This window comes from Melospiza melodia, chromosome 5 (genome assembly GCF_035770615.1).
Source record: "Melospiza melodia melodia isolate bMelMel2 chromosome 5, bMelMel2.pri, whole genome shotgun sequence".
In the NCBI taxonomy this organism is placed as follows: Eukaryota; Metazoa; Chordata; class Aves; order Passeriformes; family Passerellidae; genus Melospiza; species Melospiza melodia.
Window position 1 is genome coordinate 79,084,933 of NC_086198.1, and position 25,746 is coordinate 79,110,678.

General features: G+C 40.6%; 1 protein-coding gene across 6 annotated transcripts in view; it reads right to left on the reverse strand.

Moving 5' to 3' along the window:
• KIAA0232 (KIAA0232 ortholog) overlaps positions 1–11,454 on the reverse strand; it is a 64,001-nt gene extending 52,547 nt beyond the window's left edge. For all 6 annotated transcript variants that reach the window (XM_063157577.1, XM_063157581.1, XM_063157580.1 and 3 more), the window contains exon 1: positions 11,346–11,454. The gene's annotated coding sequence lies outside the window, so the exon portion shown is untranslated. The remainder of the gene's footprint in view (positions 1–11,345) is intronic.
• Between the last annotated feature and the right edge of the window lie 14,292 nt (positions 11,455–25,746).

Here is a 25,746-nt window from a genome sequence, read left to right on the forward strand (position 1 = left end):
AAACCAAGCAGCTACACACTGGGAAAGGCACTGTCAAAGCTCAAAACCAAAGCCTATATAAAGTCTAGCAAACAATGGAATTTGTGTATTTAAAAGTATTTAAAAGATGTGTGAATTCAGAAGTAAGAGAAGTTGATATTTTTTAACCATTTTCCTTGATAATCTAAGAAATTTGACTGTGTAGTCTTCAGAGCTTTTTTATGCACAACAAACAGCAAGAGCAGTAGCTTGATTCATGACCAAGGCACTGAAACACTACAGAAATATTGTCCTGCCATGAGAAACAGAGATTAAACACCTGGCTGCTATCAAAGCACTAAAAGTGGTCAGAAAAATAAAAGCAGCTCCATGAATCAACTTTAAACATACATAAAACCAACCTTTCTAAGAAGGATTACCAAGAGGTACAAGAGTGATACAGTCCCATTTGTAATGGGTTTATGCTTCATAGGGAACTGATGTCTAATGAGGCTGGGCTTACAGTTCTAGGGTAACTCAAGTCAAAGAACCTACAGGGGAGACAGAAATCAGTGCCTGGGTGTTACTGCAAGATTTTTTCCCTTGCGAATCTGCAATCTTATTTTCATAACACTTATCCAAATGAAAATCTGAAGCTGCTAATCCTGTATAAAAGCTTAATGGAATTACTCAAAGGATTCAAGAGCTACCATGTAAGCCCTAGTTACTTAGGTTAGCAAAGAAAAAGAACAGATATAATGAAGATGACACCAGGGGAAGTCACCAATACAGTTCTGAAAGATTCTGCTCTGGGACCTGTATTACCTGATAAAATCCTAAGTGGCCTGGAAGATAAGATGGGTGACACAGTTTAGAAGCTACCAAAGGACAGCAAGTGACCAGGAATAGTGACTTCAGAGCAACTGAAAAAATACAGATGGCCATTATGAAACTGGACTGGGCAATAAAAAAGTAAACAAAATACAGCATAGGCAAACTTGAAATGAGGCCGAGGGGCAATAACCACCCTATTGAGGCATAAATCAATGAGTTGTGAGCTATTAATCCATGTCTCTCCATGGACAGAGACTTGACTGTTCAACATCTAATTTTTGTTACTAGAAAGTACTAAAGAGATAGTAAGATCTACATACAAAACTTCACACAACAGCCAGCAGAATTCCTTCCAAGAGATACCAAAGACTCAAAAAAAAAAAAAAAAGCCTTCAATGGAAATCAAGTAAGAGAGATCCCTTGAGAGTTTTTAACTAGACAAACCATATCAAGGTCAGGAAATCCCCTAGGCTGAAAATAGTGTATGGCTGAGGGAGAATTTAGGGGAGGTATCATTCCCCCTCTTCTGTTTTTGTCCCTAATTGCTCCTTTAGAGATGATGCTGCAGACAAGTGCAGGGTTTGTCAAAGCCTTTGTCTGAACCAGTACAGCTGTTCTTATAAAACATTTACGTTTACCATCACACAAGAACAACATTTCAAAAAACAGTTGCTGGAGGAGTGCAACAAGCTGATCCACTCACAGGGCTGCACATTATTAACTCACAGGACTTTATTTAAAGATGTCAAAACATCAATCCTGTCAGGGAGCAAAAACCAAAAACAGAGCTATGGGAAACAGCTCATAAGGGACAGCAGAATCAGCAGGTGAGACACTTGCCCTAGGGGGTCACTTGCATATCAGAGACCCCAAATGTTGTCATCTGTGTATTCTTTACTTCTGCAAAACAAATATGCATGTAAACTTGAAAATGTAAAATGTTTAAGCTAAGAAAAAAAGGCAAGACAGAAAGGGAAAAAGCATGACCTAAGAACAAAACCTGCAGACACTGTGTACACCCCAAAACATCATTTCATAGAGTTGCAAGGTTTGAATGTACTTCATAAATAGGACTCTTTCAGAAAGGTCCTCATTGCAGCAGGCTCGTAAAGAATCATCTCTGCAGAGTGGAGACTAATGAAGTGGTCCTTCAGTATATATAATATGACTTAAAAAAATCATTAATAAGCCTAATAGTTGGCAAGTTTTGCAGATCATGGTTCAGTGGGAGTCCTGATAATTTGGGAAACAAATTTTATCTTCAGGACGGAAGTATTTTTATTTCATAGCATCACTCAGGAAACTGCTTCAGGAGGTCAACTCAATATTAAAGCTGCATTAAAAAAACTCAAAAGCAAGCATGTCATTATGCAGCACATAGATACCACTTCAATAAACAGAATAGAGCTCAGAGCATTTCTGACAAAATAAAACATGACAAAACAATCTCTGGTACCACAGACTATGCAATTACACCAGATAAGTTTAAGTACAGCACATCTGTAACCTACAACCACCTCAACCCAAAGAATTGTATCTCCAAAAATTTTGCTATTTAAGAAGGACTTGAAACTGTTAAAAATATGTCCATTAAACAGATTTAAGAAATGGGAAGATTTCTAGATCTGTAAATTGCCTGAATCTAGACAATGAAATGCTGCCTCACTATTATCAAATGCCCATCTGCCATTAACAATGGCAACAATCACATTATTTAAGAATTTGTCCAAAAGATTATCTAGCTACCAACAGAGTACTAATAATTCCATTCTGTCCTTAAAAAACAAACATATACTGACATGAGAATTTTTTTTTCCTATTTAGTTTGTTACTGTCTACACTGCTGTTTGAACCAAATTTTACTTTGTTTAAACATGACTACATTTTTTTTTAAACCTTGGCTGAAAAAGAAAAAATGTACACATATTGCATAACTTAGATGTATGATAACTTTTTAGAACTTTAAAATTACAACATCTAATGACAAAGAATTTTGGTAAATATTTTTCACATTAAAAATTAATTAAAACAATGTCATACATAGACTTAAAGGAATTACTACTGCTGCCAGCACAAGTTTGCAAAAACCAGAAGTGATAATTTTTATAGCAGTAGTTACTAACTTCCAAGAGAACAACAGCAGCAGCATTTTGACAGAGATACCTCTGTGGATGACTTGAAGGTGAGTCAGGGTAACAGGAACTGCACATTGCCACCAAGAGAGGACAAGACATTCCACTGTTTCTCTCATCCTCTCCTCCGTATTCCCACCCTCTTGTCCTTGTACTTAACACATCCACTGCGTGGCTGCATAGATGAACTGTATCAATTTTTTGTTCCAAAGGGAAAGATTTCATTTTTGGTAACCCAGTCTTAAAAAAATACAAATCAGTGATCAACTCGCTCTCTCGCCACAGAATTTCTACATGTGACAGAAGAGAGCAAGTGGGGTTGCCCCTTTCAGCAGCAACCCACTATTAGATCCACTTAAGAATCACAAGAAAACATTAGGAAGGCAGAATGCACAAGCTACATTTTAGCTAATTCAAATCCAAGTCTTTCAGACAATAATTATTCTAAGGAACGTGAAGTGTGCAAGCCAATTCAGGTACTTCAACAGGTATGACATTTACTTCCGATATTTTTACAGAAATTCACTAGGCACCCATGCAATCACACCCTGTACTCGTAACATCCAGCAGACTCAGTCTCAAACAGCAGCCTGGTGATAACAAAGAAATTACTGTTTCCTTCAGATTTGCTGGGAGAGAGGCAGGTGTTCCTCTGTAACTAATTGAGAACAGGATGGATCACCGAAGTGTGGAGAACCCAAGAGAATGTGTGGTAGTGCAGACCTCAAACACGGAGGCAGTGCCTCACCTCACACTTTACCCTCCAACCATCACAGTCATTTCTGTACCACTAACATCAGCCTTCTGACCTTTCTGCTATATTTCTTTTACCACTGAAGACAGTGGTATGATTTAAGTTTTTCAGTTTGAATTTGCAGATCTTAGCAGTGTAGCAGGGCAATGCCAGAGACATGTATCTTGTTCAGCTCAGTTTATTACACAGGGATTGCTTGGATGGGCTGCTACTGGACCTGAGAGATCCTGGGGAGAAATACTTTTCTAGATGCAACTTCAAGGAGGAGATAGCTACAGTCTTTTTCTGTTCAGTCCCATGAGAATCTTCACATGGACACTATCTATCAAAAGCAATACGTTTTACTATGTACACATCACTGATTACCATCATCATACTTCAATAACACTTCCTCAGGTTTAGGGAAACATTAATGGAGTTAACAGACTACAAAACCAAACAGAACTGCAATCACACAGATGCACATATTTTGAGTTCACCAAGACATTTATCTTCAGGATTTTTGGCAGGTAAACTCTGTAAGCTTTCTACTACTTGTATCTCACTATATTTACTAGCCTTATTATCACCTAGAATATATGCAGGACTTCAAAACACAATACAGGATGCAGTCAAGTAATGGAAAGACTAAGATATATGCTCTTGACTATTTGATCATTTTCTTTCCTGCCCTCCTGATGTCCTTTATTTACTTAACTTTTAGAGCAGTTCAAACTATCTGCTACCAACAAGTACTTGCCTGTATTTGAACTCCATTTCCAAGTGGGACGGTAATGCTTGGAGGCCCATGCAAGAAGTTACATGCGTGTGCATTAAAACAGATGTGACCCCAGTTCTGAACAGCTCAGTGAGAGACACAGACACCCACCCATGTACCCCAAAATGTGCTGCAGACTCCTCCAAGGAACAGGCAGCCACCAGGTGGAATCATCCTCCAGGCCACCAGTGTGACCACCCTGATAAAATATTCACTGCTCTTCATATCAGCTGGAATCCAGTGGCCACTCTTGTAGTGCAACCATACAAGATTTATTTCAATTAATATACAATTTACTCTCAGGCACACACTGCATCTTTCAGTCAGGCAAAGAAAGGAGAATGAATTATGAATGCCAAAGATCCAACCACCAGTGTTCGTTTAAAGGCTACGATATTTGTCCTGCTATTTATACTTGCAAGGTTAATAATCCATATGTATATAAACAGCAAACTTGTTAAAGACCACATTATATATTTTACTCTGGTTTATTAATTTCTTTAATTTGTATGAAATTATTTTCTGAATACTTACTATTGATGTTTTCTATACTTGGTCTGCAGCTCAGGGAGTTAATTACTATCTTGCTGAAAAGCTTTAAATAGCCTCATAAAGAGTTTAAGAACAAATATAACTTCACCTAACTATATAGCCTTTTCAACAGTTATTTTAATAAAAAGAAGTTTCTCTAAATTCAGTTGGAAGTAATATATAGACAATGTTTTCATTAATAAGAGTGTAAAAACTTACAGGATGTGTCAGCCACAGGAGGCTCAGTAAACACAGAGTTCTGACAAGTTGAATTTTCAAGCTCTAAAACTTAACCAGCAGAGAAGATACTGAATTTACAGCACATAAAATATGGCAGGCCTACAAAGCAAATAGTTTCAAATACTTTTTCCCTGCCCCTCTACCACCTCTGATTTTTATTGCAAAATATTAGTAAATGAACTTCTATTTATGAAATTGATATCCGAAGTAGGATACTTTGCAATTTTGAAGAGAATAGCAAGTCAACATGAAATAATTTATATTTTAACATTTGAATGAATTTGCATAGGCATTTATTGTTCAGTTTATGTTGTAAGGCTGCCAGGCTTTTTCCATAAAAACAGTGACGATATTTGTTATCATATCTCCATTTTTATGATTAGGTATGTTGTTTAAAAACACTAATTATTAAAAAAAAGTTTACTAACTGAATAAGTAGGACAATTTAATATTGCTCTTAAAATAATATATTTGCTGCTTGATACTTCAAATGACAGATAAAAAGGTCATTTTACTAAAGTGCAACCAGAAAACCTCTTACAAAAACAGCAGGTCAGCATTGCATTAATTCTCTTCAAGGAAGTTACTGTACTGTTAACCAAGGCATTTCTTTCACAATTCAAGAACAAAGTTACTAAAAACTGGAACTCTGAGGTTTCCCTGAAGTCAGTAAGATATTCAGTTCAGAGAGACTGGTGAAAAAATCATCTACATATGATAAACTAATATCTGAACTTAAAGAGGCAATTTAAAACTTTTCTGTCACCTCACACAATTCAACATGACTTCCATCAAAACTGCTATAAAAACATCAATAAAACAAAAATCACTAAAGGTAATTCAGTTTCACTGTCAAATGCAAGACTTGAATACACAGTGGACTGAACTTCTACCTCAGAAAACAGAATCAGAAGAGGAATTCACTGAACAGTAGTCTTTAGCTAATTAGTACCAGTAATTAGCTCAAACTCTTCAGAGAGCAGAATCAAATATCATGAAACAGTAAAAGCTTTTCCTGTACCTTAAAAAGTAAAGATATGAACCCAACAAATAAATGGAAGCTGGCTCCATTTCTTTTAGGACATTCCAGTGTCCTAAATCCAATGCAATGCTTTAAAGTTGCACATCTACTCAGCCACAGTCTTCAATTTTGGTTCAAGTTCACAATAACACATTACAGTGTCACAAGGATCTAGTGAGAATTAATTACTCATCCAGTGGCAGCAATAGGCATTACTGATTTCTTCATTAGTGATTCTTCAAGCAGACCTTTTTCTTTAAGCTATTAAAACACTCTTTTCTTAAAAAGTACATATGACACATGCTAAATTAACAAAATAACTTCTTTAATCAATCTGTGTATGTTTTATCATGCTTTCCCATTTTACTGTTGATGATTATTATCTCAATCCAAGCCCTGACTATGCAAACACTACCCGGAATAACCCTGCAGAGGATACAGACCTTGCAACCCCGCTCTGCTGCTCTGATGTTAAAGCTGTACCATCTTATGTCAGGTTGCTTTATTTTTTCTGGCCTTCAGCCACCCCCAGTCTCTTACTCCCTTATCTGTCTCTCTGTACTTTCTTCCACAGTCCATATATGCAAAATCTCATCGGCAAGGCAATCATGTCTCCCTTCAAATTCTACAACCAAGTTAGTCCATCTAACCAAACCATAAATACGAACTCGCACAATTTAACAACCTACAAAAGGGGTAACAGCTGCTCCTTTCCATACAGCACCTTAAACACAAGCACATGGAAATGAAATTTCACTTGAATTCACTCAGTAATACAGCGGACAAAAAACTTCATGCAGGTCTCGTTGCTCAATCTCAGCCAAGCACTCTATCCAGCAAACCTTGTTCCTTTGGTAAATTTAATAGTAACTAGAGAAAGATTTTTAAAAGCTGTAAAAACTCCACAAAATTATTCAGATTTCATCCCTGTTACAATTTATTTTTATTTATTAACAAATCTTTTTGCACAGAGTACAAATTTTCACATGCAATCCTTTCTAGAATAAGGCCTAGAAAGTTACAGACACAATTAACATTAGCAGAGACTGCATATTTGAAACTTCTTCCTCAAGACAGCAAACCCCAGAAATTTAAACATTTCCCAAATTACAGTAAAAATTAAAAACACTACAGCAAACCTGAGCACAGACTTAGCAGGATATAATAAAACTTACATGTAATATCAGACCTGAAAAATTAATTTAAATACATAATTTATATTTCCACACTAATATAATTAATATATCACATGTAATATCACAAGAGTGAAAAATTAATTTAAATATTTCATTATTTAAATTTCCACACTACTGCCTCAGAAATAAATCTCTTGGAAAGTCATGTTCCATATGTTCTCTTTGGTATCAAAGTTATGAACAGAATTTAGATGCAGAAACAAAACAAACAATGTATAGTATTATGCAGGTAGATCCAAACATCCTGCATATGAAATTATAAAGGAAGCAGATAATTAAAAATTTAAAATACTCAGTAGCTTCCAATAAAGCTACAGAAATAGCTGCTAGTAAGATGCCTGTGAAAGAATAATCTTTGTATTGAATGTTTAAGATACTCAACCCTTCCCCGCACCCCCAACCACCTCTGTGGGCCAATAAAATACACATTAAATCTCTCAACATCCATTAAAACCTACCCAACCAACTTTCAGGAAAGTAGAGCAAGATGCTTTTTAGTAAAACATTATAACTAGCCCATCTAGATCTTTTTCTACTAAAACATTCTGACAGTCCCACAGTCAGAATGTTTTGGTACTTCTGACTAGAATAATCTGGTAAATTATTTCCAATTTAAGAAAAAAACATAATTTTCCTTCCAATCAGACAATTTTCCTTTTGTATGTGTATTGAAACATAACTAAGCATACCAATACTTGTTTGAATATTTTTCTTTTGTATCATGTAATTGACTTTAGTTGGAAAAAATTCTTGGGGCAGGACTATGGGGATGGACAACACGACTCATTTCTGCAATCCCATTTACAAATCATCCAACCAGCTTATCACTTTTCTTGGACAAAAATGAAGGATACCAATCTCTGTTCCACGAGACAGAAAAATATCCTAAAAACAGACTATCCCAATAAACAGAACATAATAAATAGCTTCTACAAGATCATTTGTATTCCAAGCTCCATTAGCAATGCAGATAATGGGAATATTTCCTGCCAACTCTCCAACTCTACAGGAATTCTAAGTCTCACTGCCTTCACCACATTCTGCTTTACCAGATATTGTTGCCTATCCTGTTATAGTATTGTTACTTTCAGTCATTAGCTATTGCTTAAAGAAGCAGCAAACTGAAACATGATTTTGCTGGGATTCCAGCTAAGTATATAAAGTGTCTATTCTGACTCTATAACACTATGCCTAAAACCGAGTCAAATCCTTCAAGAAAGTTCACCTGTTCAGCCTCTTGGTTGCTTTATTTACCTAGAAACAAGATGCTCAAGATGGACAATTAATGGAGTTTTGAACAGTATCTAGATCTTCCTCTGACCCTAATTCCTGTTAGAATGTACAGCAAATGAGCAAAGGAAAATGCTGACATAATTTTACCCCTATGGAATTTCTCTTATGTGGAAGCAAATAGCAACAACAAAAGCAGTGGGAGATGCTGAAATATGCCTATGAAACAGGCATAATAAGGTAAGAGAACTTCAGGACCTCCATTTTTTCTTCTTGGGTCACATATAGATCTCTTTGACCCTTACTTTCCTTCCAGTTCCACTGCTCATGAGCAGAAAAGCTGGAGGGTCATATACCCAACCCAAATTTGCAGAATCCATAGACTCAAAGGGTCTTATCCCCAATGGTGCCCCAAACAGATGGATAAAGTTCTGTCACTGTACAGAACTTAATATCTGTCAAGCAGAACATGGTGGGGATATGCACTGCTGAGACTTTTAATGGCCTGTCTCAGGATTTCCCCAATAACTGTCAAGTCTTTGAAAATAAATAACATTATGAACAGATAACATGCTACTGATTTTATTCAAGTCACTTACATGCCCTCTTATACCTCAATGATGAAAAGATTTTGATACCTATATGATATACTTTATTGACTAGAAGACAATGATTGTACACTACCATTTTAGCATATCCATACTAACAAGAAACAGCAGATGGAGGATTAGTACAAAATAAAATCTGTACAGTTACATGTCAAGTAACAGTCAAGTTTACTTTTGTAAGGCATATTTTTGCCTTAAATAATAAAGGAAAACGTCAATTACAGACTCCCATGGATTGTGAGGAGTTTGCAATACCTAGGGTTTAAGCACTGCAGTGAAGTACTTTGGTTTACACAATTATCTACTGAATCATCACGAGTTCACTTTTGACAGTTAAGAAACCAAAGTCAATTGGCAATTCCTACTTCATTTCAGGAATACAGAAGAAATATATGGTGTACAATAGAAATCATAAACATTTTAAAGGGCTTGAATGAAGAAAAGCAACTACACATACCACAGAGGCCTCTGATCCCAAGCTTATAAATTACAGCCCAAATCACTTATACACAGAAAACATCAGACTACAGGAATGGGTTTTATTTGAAAGGAAGGACAAGCAAATCGTACTATTTTCACCCTTCAGATCAGTATCAGGTATTGCAATGAGTAATTAAAACAAAGACAAGACAGGGGAAAAAAGCACCGCACTCTGGCTTTCTTAAAGTTTCATAACGCGATTCAATACGTGTATACTTTTAATCGAGACGACACGAGGAGAAGATGGAAACGAGTTTGCCGGAGCGAAGTGTCAGTTTGTGTCACTTCTGCATTCAGCTGTAACCTTCGCCAAACCTTGTCCCCCACCCCGCCCATCGCCCGCGAGAGGCCGCGGCCGGCGCTCCCGCCCCAGCGGCGCCCGGCTCGCAGCGCCCATAGGCTGCGGCTCCCGTCACTCTGCCATCAGCCCAGCTCCGCCTCCCCCAGCAGCAGCAGCCCTAGCCCTCCTATCTGCCTTTTGCCTTCAATAGGCCCTAAAGGACAATGCTGCTGGAAGGGGAAAAAAAGGAGGAAAAAAAAAAAAATTAGAGGGGAACGAGCCAGCCCCGCCAGAGCAGCCCCCGGGGCAGCGCTGTGAGGCCGCGGCTCAGCCGGGGCGGTTCCATCGGCCCCAGCCCGTCCCCAGCTCCCCCTCCCCGGTGCGCGGCCGCCGCTGCGCTCTGAACGCCCGCTCAGGATGAAAGGTCACGGCGTGAGCGCCAGCCGGGCCCGGCAGCGCTACAAGCCCGTCACCTCAACCGCGGGGTCAGGCGGGGCAGGCGAGGCGCTGCCCGGATCGGGATCTCCCTACTCCGACCCCGAACAGCCGCATCCTCCGCTTTGCCGTCTGCTGGCGCCGGATGACACCGGCGCGGGCCGGCACCCGCGGCGGGTGGGTTCGGGGTGCCGCCTTTCCCTCCCTCCTTCTCCTCCTCTGCTCCCTGGCGTGAACCAGCCCGAGGGCACCGAGCCGCTGCTCCCGCTCCAGGCTGGCGCCTTCCTCCCGGCCGCGGCACAAACCGCTCACCTGGCGCCGGGTCCCGCCGGGATGGAAGAGCGCGGAGCCGGCGGCAGCCAGGGAGGGCTCGGCTCCTCTCCCGGGCAGCGCTCTGACCGGGGCACCCCGGCCGGGCCCCCGGCCCCGCCCCCGAGCCCGGCCCGCCGCCGGCCGGCAGCCGCCCCCCGCCCGGCCCCCGGCGCTCCTGTCACCCCCTCCCCGGCCCCTTCCTCCGGCGCCCCCCGGCACGCTCCCGCCGCGCTGCGCCAGGCGCAACCCAAGAACGGGACGCGCCATCCCGGGAACCCGTCCTCCCGGCGGGACCAGGCCCGGCCTCGCAACTCCTCCTCTTCCCGGGCTGTTAGCGGAGCGGGCAGGGATGCGCGGGCCTTCCCGGCCGGGCCCCGAGCCGCCGGCCCGGCGCTCCCGGGGGTCCAGCCCGCCTGTCCCAACGCAGCGGTGGGAAAGAAGCGGGGGAGGGGAAGGGCGCCCGCTGCCGCCTCCCGGCTCCGTCCTCCTGTTCCACGGACAGGGCGGCTGCCACTCTCCCTCCCTCCCTTCATCCCTGCCCCTCCCTCTGCTCCCCGGGCCCGCGGCGGGCATTTACCTGCCGTGGTGGCGCAGAGCGGGGCCCTGGGGCCTCTGGCAGCCGGAGGAGGCAGCGGACTCCGTCCCGCTGCTGCCGTCCCCGAGTGAGGCGGGCGGGACGGAGCCGGGACCTGCCCCGGGAGGCGTTACGTAAACCGGCGGCGGCGGCGGTTCTAGCGCCACGGGGAGGGAGGGAGGGAAGGAGGGAGGGGGCCGGGCCGGCCGCTCCGTCACCCGGCAACGGGACTCAGCTCTCCGGCGGACCGCGCCGCCGGCTCCGCCCCGTATCCCTCCGCCCAGAGGGCCGTCCGGATCCCTGATCCCTGATCCCGATCCGTGGGGCTGAGCCGGGCGGGAGGGAAGGGGCTAGCGCCCATCGCGCCGGTGGGCAGGAGATGATGGGACCGGTCTGCTTTGCTCTGTGCCGTATTCATCCCTGTCTCTGTCGGCCGTAGCGCCCGGGCGCCAGCAAGCCGCCTTCATGTCGGGGCCGCGGCGCAGGAAGGGCGGGGGGAGGAGGGGAAGTGTCCTTTGCCCTGGTTGTACAGCCTCCCGCCCGCCGGCAGAGCGCCGCGCTGCCCGCCGGTTGCCAGAGCAGGGAAGCGGCGGGCGAGGCGCTCGGGAGGCACCGGGCGAGCGCCGGGAGCGGTGCCGGGCCGCGGGGCCGCCGCTGAGGCGGGAGAGGCGGCGGCCGGAAGCTCCCGCGCCCCTCCGGAGGGCTGTGCCGCCGGCAGGGGAACACCCAGGCAGGGCCGGCGCAGGAATGCGGGGGAGGGAGTGGGGGATAATGATGGAGCGTAGCGGTGTTTGTCATGTGAGGTCCTTTTGAAACGCTGAGCGACTTCGAGAGCAAGGTTAGCAAATAAAAGTTTATTTTACTGCGCAATGAAAGCCCGTCTGGAAGGGAAGTCGTCTGTTGGGGGATTGTTGCCATTGAAAGTCGGGTTTAGTAGGTGAGCTCCTCGGGAGCCGCGGGGATTTTGTTCCAATTGATTAAATGCCAGTTTAATCACAACTGTTTACACAGCCGTGGAGTAATGAAAGGGCAACATTTTTAGCATAGTAGATGGGTGAAAATGGGCCACTGTAAGGCTGAAAATATGACAAGACACACCAAAGTACTCATTAAGCTTCTTAATTGGGAAAATAATGATGCCCTTTTCAGGTGTACACTACCACCCCACATTTCTCAAATACATGAACACATACGGGCCTGAGGAAAGTCAATATTATGTAAGACGTCAAAATAAGTCTTCTGTCTGTGTAATCCTGAGGTTTTCTTCCTTTTGTTCACTGCTCAACGTGTGGCTCCTAGAGTTCCAAAATGCAGTATGTCATCCATATTGGCTCATACTACTTCTTTTGTGCACAACATCTTCAGTGAATGGAACCAAGATTGCCTTTGAAAACATGATCCCCCAGTACCGGATGTGGTCCCATTTAGGCCTTTCAACAAGTTAAGTCTGTATATAAAATACCTCTCATAAGAAGCATGAATGCAAACACTGCCTCCCAGCCTATGTACTCATTTCCTGATACAGAGCAACATTCTTCTTATTTTTGTTTTACCTAGGGTATGCCAATTTTGAACATCCTTAGCACTTAATTTAGTCATAAATCTGACTTAGGCTAGCCAAAAGTTAGGTATGCAAGATTGTGTAGCTACATGAACTACCAGCACTCTCTTAAATGTCGCTGAGGCAGTAATTGATGTCGTATGAACAGTGCAGTTAATCAGTTACTTTCTCCAGACCTCGCAGGAGTATTTTGGGAGAAATCTAAAGAGAAAATAGTGCTTTAAACTGTGTGATAAAAGGACAGAATTGTTCTCTGAACTATTTAATTACCGTTCAAGTTATTTTCTTGTTATGAAAAGCTGAAACTGAAAAGCTTTGGGGGAAAAATCCTGCTGACTGTTTTCTGCTGAGTCATTCCCCGGGTGTATCAGAAGCGTTTCACCACCACTGTAACACAACTCGCGCCAATCGCAATCAAATCTCCTTTTGTTCAGGAGCTCACAATTTGAATTCCCCTTTTCAAGGTAGAATAAGATATACTAAAATATGAGCCACCTGGGATCTGTCTGTAGTAACAATTGGCACCAATTTAAATCAATCTCCATGTAGTCCTCTGTACATATCCTCAATGTACTAGTAATGTGTATCATCCATACGAATCTATTCTATTTCACCCTTTCTGAACATTTTTTCTCTGAAGGTTTGTAGAAGGAACAGATGCTCAGAGCATTGGTGTTCTCCTAATGGAGCAAATCAGAGCATGGAGGCCCATGACAGATTATTCTGAATATTCACGTAGTTGCCGTGTGACATTTCAAATTGACAGTTCTGGTTTTGTGGTCAGATCTCAGGGATCCCAACAGTGGAACTTTTTTGTTTGTTTGTTGGTTTTTGTTGGGTTTTATTTTCCTAACAACCAACCCAGTTCTGGTCTCCATTTGGCAAGCATTTCAGAAACAGCTGGTACACGACCATATGCCGTGCTGGCACTGCTGTGAGCTTATTTCCCACTTGTCCTCCTGGTCAATCAGAGTAGCTCCATGTGCTGAAGGACAGCTGGTCCCTTGGCATGCAAAGCAGCTAATGAACTTTTCCTCCAAAAAGCTGTAGGGATAGAGCACGTGAGCTGCAATCGGTGGGTTTTGCTTTCGGAAGTGCTATCAAAGATGGAAGTTTTCTGTGGGAACCCTGTTTATTGCCTCTTTGTGACAACCTGCACCCTGAGAACAACTGTGTGGGTGTGCATGGTAGGTGACAGCACTTGTTTGGAAAATGGAGGCTAAATGATCTGTGTTGAAAAGAATGCTAAACCACAGCTGAGTGACTGATGGACTTTAGCTGTCAGCCTCAGCAAGTAGCACCATTTACCTGTAGCATCATGGTGATCCCTGCCAAAAAGGTCTCCAGTAAATTTCTAAAAATGTATCCATTTCATAATATGTTATTTTTTCCTTTAAGCAACCTACTGAAAGAGGAATTGCACAGCAGTTCAGTATTACATAGCCACAGCTTGTAAGCATTTTATTGTCAGCCATTCCTCTTACTTCCTTAAAATCAGTCAGTTTATAATATTCCCTAAAATTTCCTTGTAGGTGCAATAAAAATCCCCTGATTTTCCCTGAGCAGGGATGAAGTATCAGTTAGCTTTGAAAGTCATGATAACCAATCAGTAGACAATTCTCTTGTTCACAGTTCATAAAATGTTCATATGAAATGCTTGATAAAAACAATCTGCCCATTCAGCATTTTAGAAACAGCTACAGTACCATTCATGTGGGAATAAATGTAGTTCAAGAACTTAAAATATCATCTAAATGTGCAGGATCTAAATATATACGAAAAGTCATAATGTGTTTTTAAAATCTAGAAAATGGATGGACGTTAGTGTTAACTGAAACAGGGAATATCCAACAGACTCATGAGTTGTATTTGAAATCTTGATGCACAGATTCAAAACTATAATTATCTCTTTGAAACTACTTTTCTTAATTCCATGAAGGCTTGCCTAACTTTTTTACTTCTTTTCAGGATCCATTTCAGGTTTTGAGCAAAGATGTTCACACCTCCCAGAAGTAATAACTTGGTTCAAATGACACATTCAAAAGGCATTCCTCAGCACTAGATCAGGTTTCAGATTCCTTTTTACTGATCCCTCTTTCCTAATAATATCCCTGTGCTGTACCAAAAACCAAGCTGTACATACCCACAGAATCAGAGGACCACTCTGTTGTCAGCATCAAGGACCTCATCTACTGCAGTGAATGGAATGTGACATTAAATTTTAGTGGGGCTTTCATTAGGCCACAGTTCAACCCTTCTCCCTTCAGACTCCTCTCAAAGAGGTTTCAATATCTTTAACAGGAACACACTAGCGTGGTGAGCTTGGAAGATCTGAGTCACTTGAAAAATCAATTACATAATTCAAAGTAAATTTATTTTCTGTTTAATCCAACTTGATCACTATAACCTCAAAATGTGTTTCTGTTTTCTTTGAACAGAAACTGCATGTAGGAAACTGTCACAGAAACTGCAGGTCAGGCAGTGCTGTTCTGTAACAAGTGTCTAGGCTTGGTGTTGGTATTTCTTTAGGACTCTACTTTTTTAAAAATTATTTGGCTTCAGTGTTACTCTTACCCTTTTTCATCCTGCAGCACTAACAATTGAGAAACCCTAATAATACCTTGAGAAACCCTTGGACAGCCCAAAGTAATGCATGAACAGGACTGTCTCAGCATGGTGCTGTGTGCCTAAAACAGACCACCTGAGGTCTATTGTAAAAAGTACTCAGAGAAAATTATAAAGAACCATGATAATTGTCTGCAGCAGTTTGGACAAACAGCCAAGCAATACAAAAATATTAGAAAAATGAAAACATTATACTACATGATGAATGTAAAGGTCCAAGTACCTAGATACAGCATTTGAAACCATACACCAAAGAATAGCTTTCACTTGTGGTGTAATGAAAGGACTACAGGAAGTACAGTGTTACAAAAATAAAACCATTTTCACAAGTGATGAAATACAAAGCAAGTATTACATGCAATTGCATTTTAAGGACAATTAGTCACCATTAAATATACCAGAGTCTCAAAATCTGATCGTTTTTTGTAATGCATACGTGGAAGAATTTTATGTCATAATGAGGTATGAGTTTAATTGCATTGCATTTGTTGCTACATCAGCTATTGTCAAGCTATTAAGTTAATTACATGTTAAGTTTTAAACTAGATGAAACACATTATGACATCTGTTTTTTCCTATATACTACAGCCATTCCAGAATTACCATGTTGGAAATGTCTGAGGTTTTGGCAGCTCACTGTCTTACAAATAGTTCATGAATACAATTAAACATCCTTGAGTAGCCTGCAGCATCAGCATCCAGTCCTTGTCTTGCTCATCAGAGATATCATATTGTTCTACACTAATTCCACCATTTTTTTTTCTCCAGATACTGACCCTATTCTCAGTCAGAGAAAATGCTGACAGCAGAGTTGAATGCATTCTCATAGCTGATGATCTGGCCACAGATTTTGGAATGAATGTACTACCGTCTTTATTAATGATCTATAAAAAATGAAGGGTGAAAGAAACACTTGAAATTCTATTGAGTTCTTAAAGCAATTGCACTGAAGGTATTATTCTTTTCCTTAGCATTTTCTTAACAAGATATTCTATTGCAGACCCTGGTAATAAAAGTAATCCTTTGTGTATTAATGGCTTATTATCCTGGCACTTTGACATTATATTTTGACTGATCAAAAAGTTTTCTTATCTGATCCCGTTGTAAAAAACTGCAAAGCAAAAAGGTTGCATGTTTTCAGATGCTTAAATAAACCAAAAAAACCTCCTCAAACTTGGTTTGAAAGCTGAGACTTGAAAGTGAAGGAATCTGTATACACGACTTACAGACTGTAATAAGATTATTATTGTTGTTCTTAATAATAAAAATGTTGGTATTTTTATTTGCGAGAACTTTTTTAATCTATGTGGAAGCAAACTGCAAAATGGCCATTGCTGCTTTCCGATAGAGCTGATAGGCTGGGAAGTGCTGCCATTAGAAATAAATAGCTCATTCTGTAGATCCCAAAGGACTGTTAAGTGGCTGATTAATACCAGTAGCCATTACAATGAGTTCATTTACAATAGGGGAAAAAGTCAGGTTTGGAAAAACCAGCATTTAAAAACGGGTATTGAATCCCAACCAAATATACTACTATTTTGATATTAAGGGGAAAAAAATTGGCAGTACATGCAGAGCTCTAGTATCTGCATTTCCAAAGCTGCTCTAGGAAGAGATTTCTAGCTGCTGTGATTGACTGCAGGGCTGTCAGCCTGAAATAGAAACCATTTGAGCAGCACGAGAGAAGGAGAGGGTATTTTTCTGTCAAGAAGTAGCTAATATTTCAATATTCTCTAACTAGACTGATATGATCTCAAAAGTATATTTCATGATATTTTGGCTTGTAATTCAAACTGAATTAGTTTTGATGCTCATTTAAAGAGTTACTCATTGGAACTTGTTAATGGGAAGAAAACTACCTCACTTTCCAAGGCTGGTTTATGTGTTTATTTTTAAAAAGTGTTTTCTCTCAATAGAGTTATCGCTGTTGACATGAAAACTACTTGTTTTCTGGTTTCATTAGCATTTTTTTGGTTAAAATAGGGTTGCCTTTTGAGTTTTATACTATTTCAATATCAACTGTGAAGAAACAAAAAGGCAGGCATAGCTTTAACTGGCTGAACAGAGATTGCTGTCTTGGTGTTAAAAGACAGCAATCTCAGTTAAAACCCCCACACATTTTGGCAGTTGAAGAGGTCATGAAACAAATGAACAAATGAACATTTAAATGCCTAAACCCAGCCAGCTTTTCCAGGTGTAGAGCATTCTTTTGTAGGGGTCATTTCCCCTGAGAAAGTTTTTTTTTTCTCTGAGGCTGACTGCAGGCCCTACTGTGTTCACATTACATAGGGAGGAGGCACTAAAGACCAAGCTAATCAAGCTATGCAGGGTGGTACAGCAGAGGAGAATATTAGGTGGCAGGATTGGGCCACAAGTACAGATCACAGATGGGAGTATAATCCTACAAGATGGATCATTTGAACATTATTTGTTAAAGGGGTAAAATGAATGCAGCCACATTAAATAAGAGAATAGTTTATTTCTCAGAATAAATATTTTCCTCTTAAATGTAAATGTCAGTATTCATGGCATTGAATAAGAATTGATAGCCAAAGGCATTGCTTTCTAGCTTATTGCAATGTTTTGATTTTATAGATTTTTATTCCTGGGAGCATACTTTCATAGATGCATGTTCTTCTGTACAATGAACAGTATTTGACTTTGAACTTTTCCAGGTAGGAAATCATATCCTTAAGAAGCCAGATGAAAATTCCATGCTTCACTCTGGTGCATAAAAGTGATTCCTGTATTTGGAATTGAAGTATTGCTGTGGCAAAAAATATTATGACAACATTTCTTCCATAGTCAATGGAAAACTATAAGGCCCTGTAAAAAGGAATTCAGGGCACCTGTGTGAGGCTCCAGCTCCTCTGCTCTGACTGCCTACATCTGCCAGCTGATCCAGCACTCCCACATGCTGAAACAGAGCACTGCTTAGAGCTCATCAGTGCAAAACATTTTTGAAAATCATCTGAAGAGTCAGCAGGTTTGGCTTTGCCAGAGCAAACTTTTGACACCAAGACATTTTTACAAGTAGGAGCCATGAGAGGCTCCCACTGTCACATCCACATGACTGTTCTCTCTTCCCACTCCTTGAAGCCAGTGTGGCTCCATCCAGGTTTCCTGTCAGGGATGGTTCTTGGCTTGTGCAACCTCCTGGTGATGCTGGGCAGCTGTGCTGACAGTTAAGTACTATGTCGTCCTGTAGGTACCTGTAGTTTTGGGAATTTATCCTGGAAGACAGAAATGTTTTTTCCAGGTCTAGGACCTTTTCAGTCTTGAGTGAGTTGAACCCACCAAGTCTGATTTTCCCAAGGAATGAGCAAATGGTAGCATGCCCAAGGCTACAGCTACTCTCCATCCCTCTTGTTGCAGCTAGGTTATTGTTCAGACAGGAAAGACAGAAGCAAGAAAAATATAAAACCAGACCTAAACTCCCTTTATCTTGTTGCTGAAGATCCTCTTTTGAAATGACAAGCCTAAAAGTCTTGGGATTCAAACTCTGTTTCCATTTATATGTATGCAGTTTACCCAGTTTTGCAGTGCAAACTGTGAATACTGTGTCTATCTCATGAGTGAGTTACTGAGAGCTGAAAGGAGGGAGATGTGAACCTCATCCCAAGGTATTCTCTACACTACTGCTTAGAGCAGTCTTCTGGAAGAGCTCACTCCACATGCAGGATAAGAGTGCTAATGTCAGCTGGGAGTACTAAATGGAATTTGGGCTAAATTCAGAGCTACTCATGGATGTTAGGTGTGGGAATGGCCTCTCTGGGGATGAACTTAGGCATTTCTTTCTCAATTACAACTTTAAGAGTTCAGTTTGGGATACTTTTAAGTATCTGGGGGGGTGGGCTCTATATAGAAAATTTTGAAGTCCAATATGGAGACTTAGCTCTTCCATGGATATTAGGTGATCTGGATAGCTCTCTTGGATTTTAGACACTGTGCAGACTGGAGCTGTTACAAAACTAGCAGGAAGACCAAGGAGCAGAAATAGGCTCTTATAACTGAAACATGTTTTTTGCCCTCTCATCTTCAAGACATGCACATTTGGAAAAGTAAAGAAGGCAGATTCCCTGCTTACAATCACCTAATTTTAAACAAGGGAGTAAATTTGTGTAGGTTGGATTCAACTCCTTAAGATATTTGATACATTTTTTGTATGTCTGTGTAGTTTTCCTTCTGTGAATGAAATTATCCATCTATATGATACTATAGTCCATGTTCCTTGTTTCATAGATTCACCACCAACTGCCTGGTAATGTGTCAGTGAAAGTGAAGCATTCAGCTGCAACTTCTTTTCTAATGTAGCAGTGAAAGTGAGGTATTCAGCTGCAATTTCTTTTCAGCAAACTCCTTAACTGACTTTTCTAGACAGTCACTGCTTGTCATTATTTGTGACAAGGGAGTTTTGAAAACTGTTCCGTGAGCTGTGGTAGAAAGTACTTCCAATGTACATGAAAAGTATCTCCTCATTTGTTTCACAAAGAAAATCCTAGCAATAGCTCAGCTGAAATTTAATAACTGCCTGGTTTTACTGCTGCTGTTGGTCTCATCCAAAGTCAATGGTAAGTGCTTACATTTTTCTGTGATTGGTCTCAAATTTGGAGTGTGTGATTGTTTGCATTAACTATTCTGCTTTGTACAGAATTATGTACAGTTATCATACAGTTATCATACAGATGATAACAAGATGATAACAAGATTTAGTAATTCTTTTTTTTTTAACTATAGATGCAGAGAACATTTTAATTGCTTACCACCACATTTCAGGTGTTCACTCGAGTCATGTCTCACTGGGGGCAGGCAGGTTTTGAGTTTATGCAGTTGTATGTTAAATCAACATTCTTCTTTGCTTGTGATTTAGGGAGATTTTTCTTTTAATTCCGTAGTGATTAGATTCTCCAGTGCACTGCTCTTATTTTTCATGGTGGTGGATTTTGTAATGCCAGCTGAGATTATATTCCTTTGGCTCACCTGTCATTTGCATACACATAAGGCACTGAAGGTGCCTGTTATTTTCAGCTAGCAAATAATCTTGTTCCCACTTAACTTGAAATACATTGTTCTCTGTATCCTAATTTTGGCTTTTACAGTCACTTGCTTAATTGCATTTGGATTACTCTGCACCGTGTTTTAATACATTATATTTAAAATCTGCAAGATAAAACATCACCATAAATAGATGCATAGATATGGTCACAATGGAAACATTATGGCAGCTGGAGAGGTTGACATGATTTACCACCTGTCAGGAGTATGTCATCCTTGGCACAGTGTGGTGCTGCTCTGCTGGTAAAGGCTCTGTCTTTCCACTGGCCCTACCAGGCTCTCAGGCTACCCAGGGCTGAATAGAGGGGTTCTACCAAAACATTTCTGCACTCACTGGAATGGTGGCAGAACACTCCACAGACAGGGTCACTGCAGCAGCAGCAGCCCATTCTTAGAAGGTGTAAAGATTTATGAAGGCTCATGCTCCTGCTTCCTCCACTTTTGTAACCCTTGAGCTGCTGGACAAATATGTCAGTGTTTCCTTGCAAAGCAATAGCAAATCACTCCTTCATGTGGGAGCTGTAGGAGAATAGAATATAGGTAAATAAAGGTAGTAGAGCAAGTAATCTTGTCCCCTAAAGAGTTGCAGCTGGGTTAATTATTAAAGATTAGGAGCAGGCCTGACTTTAACAGGCCACAGCTGTAGCCAATAAGAAGAGTGTTATAAAAGAGTGGATTGGTTGGCTGAGGGGAACTGGAGTCAGTGGGTGCTGTGAGGACAAGGAAGAGTCAGTGCCTGAAGGAGCTGCCTACAAGAAACATCAAAGAAGGTAGGTATGAAACTCCAGCAATATGGAACCCTTGCAATGTAATGACAATAGAACTCTTGTGCTATGATGACAACAGGGAGCAGCAACTTCTGCTGAGATTTATGCACCTCCTGAGTTAGTAATTTCCTTTCATCTCCAGCTCAAGATTGTACAAGATGGTAATGGTGATATGACAGGAATTGTCTCATTTGGCTGGAACAGCACCCATGGTAGTGTATGATGGTTGCAGGCAGTATCAGTTGCTGTTTGCAGTGGCTGACTGTCTTGGTAAGAAGTTAATGTAATGCCAATGAAAAAAAATAAGTTTCATAATTTATCTTTTTGGGAAGGTTTTATAAAACATAACTGTGAATGCTCCTTTCATCTTGCATTAGGACTGTTTCTTTCACATTCAGTCCCTTTTCCATGTCATGGGATGATCAAAAGAGACATTTGTACAACTACAATGTGAGGTCCTTCACAAGAAGGACCTTCATAAGCCACCACAGAATATTTCCATTTATAAGACATTGGAAAACCTGCTTCTGAAGACTAAGCATTAGTTAAAATATTTAAGTTGCATTAAGCAATGTGGTGTACATTTGGTTCTGTCAGATCAGAATCCACCCTGTAAAATCCTATACCTGGAAGGTGTCTGTGGAAGGACCATATGAGCTCTGCCATATTTTGACAGGATATAGCATATATAGAATATTCTAATAATCTCCCACCTTCATCATGCTGGCAACTTAGTTAAGGACTTCTAGAAAGCAGAGAATAACATTGATACAGCCAATTTGCAGTTCAGACAGATGTCAGGTAAGGTGCTACACAGAGATGAATCTACCTTTACTTGGTTAATGTACACAAAGTCCTTATTTCCCTAGAAAGAAGAAAATACTGGTGTTGCAAAGTTTGTTGCAGAGGTGCATAAAAGTGAAAGCAGAAATCCATAAATATACGTGCATATGCTACTATATATTCATGTCTATAAATTACATGAGTTTTTCAGCAAGGAGTGGTGAATGGTACATCTCTGCATTTCTCAGTATAAGTGTACATCATTTCCATGCATGTTTCAAGAGATAAACTGAATTCTTGAGGGTGAATGATAAGGGAGTGGGGGTTGTGGAGGACTGAGATAACGCCAGGAGTCACTTGCAGGGTATGGAAAGGGTGGAGCTACCAAACTTACTATGTCAGACTTCACACATTTGAATATTTAAGTGGTCTCAGTGTTATTTAATATATTTTCAAGTGTCTCATGATCTCATAAATTTCTTTTGGTGTTTTCCAATCACGGGGAAACAATGGCTTACCATGGAAAATGTTCTTTCAGGAATGCATGTTATTAATCTGCCCCTTTAAGCACTGAAGTGTAGGCAGAGCCTTAACTGTGTGCTGAAGTCTTGATTTCACTGGGATTTAATCACAGGTTAAAGTGGTTTCCTGAGTTAGAGCCAGAAAGATAGTCTACAACTGAAGAAGAAAACCTGTTTAGCTCCTAGACTGCTCTTGTCATCCATATGTGCGTGTTTGCAAATCCATTTTCATACAAATCTGGGCAGAATTAGAGTTTGGTAAGAGAAGGGAGTACATCAGAGCCTGCCTCTGAATTTGAGCTGAGAAGTCATTGAATTTGGAGAATTGCTTCAAACCCATCTCTTGCAAATATGATTTGGAATGCCCAGAAGATGCTGGGATGATACCCAAAATATTATTAGCAAAACAAAAGCTATTAGCATGTATCACTGTGTGCATTCTGGCAAACAGCTCAACAAAAATTCATATTGATAAAGCCAGTGGGGTCTGGGTCACCAGTGTTCAGGATCATTCCTTTAAATATTGGCAAAATTTACCAGGAATTGTGTAATGAACCATTTTCATACCAATAGAGTTTCTATATTGCAGAAAATAATGTATTGTTATAATGCATAGATTTGATGGCTTATAAAGAGAATTTCTTGCACTTACCAAAACCACAGAAAATAAAAAAGTAAAGGAGTGGTCCACTATGAAATAGATTCAATAATTTGACAAAGAATGTATTAAAATGTATGCCTTAGATTATTTTCTGTGCTGTATCAACAAAAAAACAACAGAAATATTTCAAATGTAAAATGTGTAATCAATGTGCATAAATTTAGCTAGTATATACAAAATAGAGACAACGATAAAAAAATAGAGACAATTTCAGTTAAGCACAGGGGATCTGGACAAGCTCAAGAAGTGGGCACATGGCTATCTCATGAGGTTCAACATGGTCAAGTGCAAGGTCCTGCACCTGCTTTGCCTGGTGTCATTACAGGCTGGGGGATGAGTGAATTGAGAGAAACCCTGTGCAGAAGAACTTGGGTGTGCTGGTGGGTGAAAATTTGGACATGAGCTGGCAGTGTGTGCTTGGAGCTCAGGAAGTATCCTGGGCTGCATCCAGAGCAGTGTGGGTGACAAGTCAAGGGAGCTGATTCTGCCCCTGTGCTCTCCCCTCTGGTGAGACTCCCCCCTGAGTACTGCATCCTGCTTGGGATCCTCTGCAGAAAAAAGCCATGGACCTGTTGGTTTGAAATGAAAGGAAGGGAGATTCAGACTAGCTGTAAGTGAGAAATTTGTTATGATTAGGGTGGTGAAACACTGAAACAGGTTGCTCAGTGAGGCAGTGGATGCTGGATGGGGCTCTGGGTAATCTGGTCTAATGTAAGATATCCCTGCTCATTGCAAAAGGGTTGGGCTAGACGAGCTTTAAGGGTCCCTTCCAACCCAAAATAGTCTATGATTCCATGACTGTGTATCATTTCTCATCCTGAAAATATTTTGACACATAAATAGTTTCATTTCCATATTTTAGAGTTTATGTAAAAGATGTGCCACATTACAGGTAATTATGCAAATCAAAACTTTGTTGTCCATGTAATTGTAGTGAGTTTACTAGTAAGATACAGCAAGGAACAAAGGGCTCCAAATCCTTGCTTATTTTGTTGGATCCCATATTTGTGTGCTATTTTATCTTTTCTAAGTTTCAGTATATTTTTCTCAGGAGCCACCCTGTGCCTATGCATTCAGTTCACTACTTTCATGTGATATATCTGCTTATAGTGTCAGAAACAAGGTTACTCAGTGATTCAACCTAATGGAATTACTGGTAGTGTTTGGATCAATTTCTCTATAAATACATAGCGAGGGGAATCTTCAAAAGATTGCTGAACCAGTTTATTGTCTCCATTTTGATACTCATTATCATAAGTAGGAACAAAATGTTTTATTGAAATATTCTGTATGAAAGTTTGCATTTTATTTAAGAGGAAAATGAAAAAACACATTCGATAATTTGAAACTTTCATCTTTACTTGAAATCTGAATTCAGATTTAGATCCAAAATTAGTAAATTATCTACTAAGCAAAACTGAAGTTTCTGTCTGCAGTGGTGACTCTTGCACAAGAAAAGAAGGTGTAGAAGTGAGTAAAAATTCCACCCAACTAATATAGAGCAGTTGTTTGCCATTGCTACTTCTCAAATTGCTTTGCAAATTGACTTTCTCTCATTTTTTAAAGAAGACTGTGGCTCAGAGAGCGAAGGTGGTTTACCAAAGGTTTACAGCAGGCCAGAGTCAGGGGCCCAAGCAGAAGCCCATTCTCTGCTGCCTGGTTCTGCCATCTGTCCACCAGCACCATGGTGCTCATCAGTGATCACTGGGAAAAAGAAATCTTCAGAGAGTATTAGCCAGCTTTTGCCATAGCACAGGCCTTTTCTTATTCATGTATAGGTGTTACTTTATCTGACTGGAAGAGTGAAAATGGAAGAAAAAATTGAAGGAAAATCCCTTCCATTTTCAAGACGAGAAACTAGAACATCATAGTAAAATGTATGCTGCCAGAAACATTTATTCTTCTGTGATCTTCTACTGTTTTCTTAAATGAGCAGCCTTACTCCATCCAGCCCTAGTGATTCCCTCTTCATTCCTATGCAAAGAATCAGTTTAGACTGATTCAAGTGCTTCCACAGGCAGCCACCAAATGAATACACTGCATTTCCCTGAGTTTGCAAATGCTGGTTAGGTCACAAGTTGCTCAGACAAAAAGGTTCTATCGTAAACACTGGTTATTTTCACTTCTCCTCCTTCTCACATGAAAGAGGAGTGAGATTCATCCACTGACATTTATTTGTGAAATAGTGAGTCTTGTCTCTTCATACATCATACACCAAATTAACTATGTTAGCTACGTGAATTTTTTCATCCCATTTAATTATACTGTTTAAAATGATGTATGCTTATACTGGTATGAAGGTGTTTCACACTGACACTGGTTTTACTTCTGCTAGGAAAAAGAAGCTATTCTTACCCAGCTCCTAAACTGGAGATGTACAGCTTTAAGTGCACTAATGTAGTTAGGTCAGCACAACTCCCTATTGTAAACA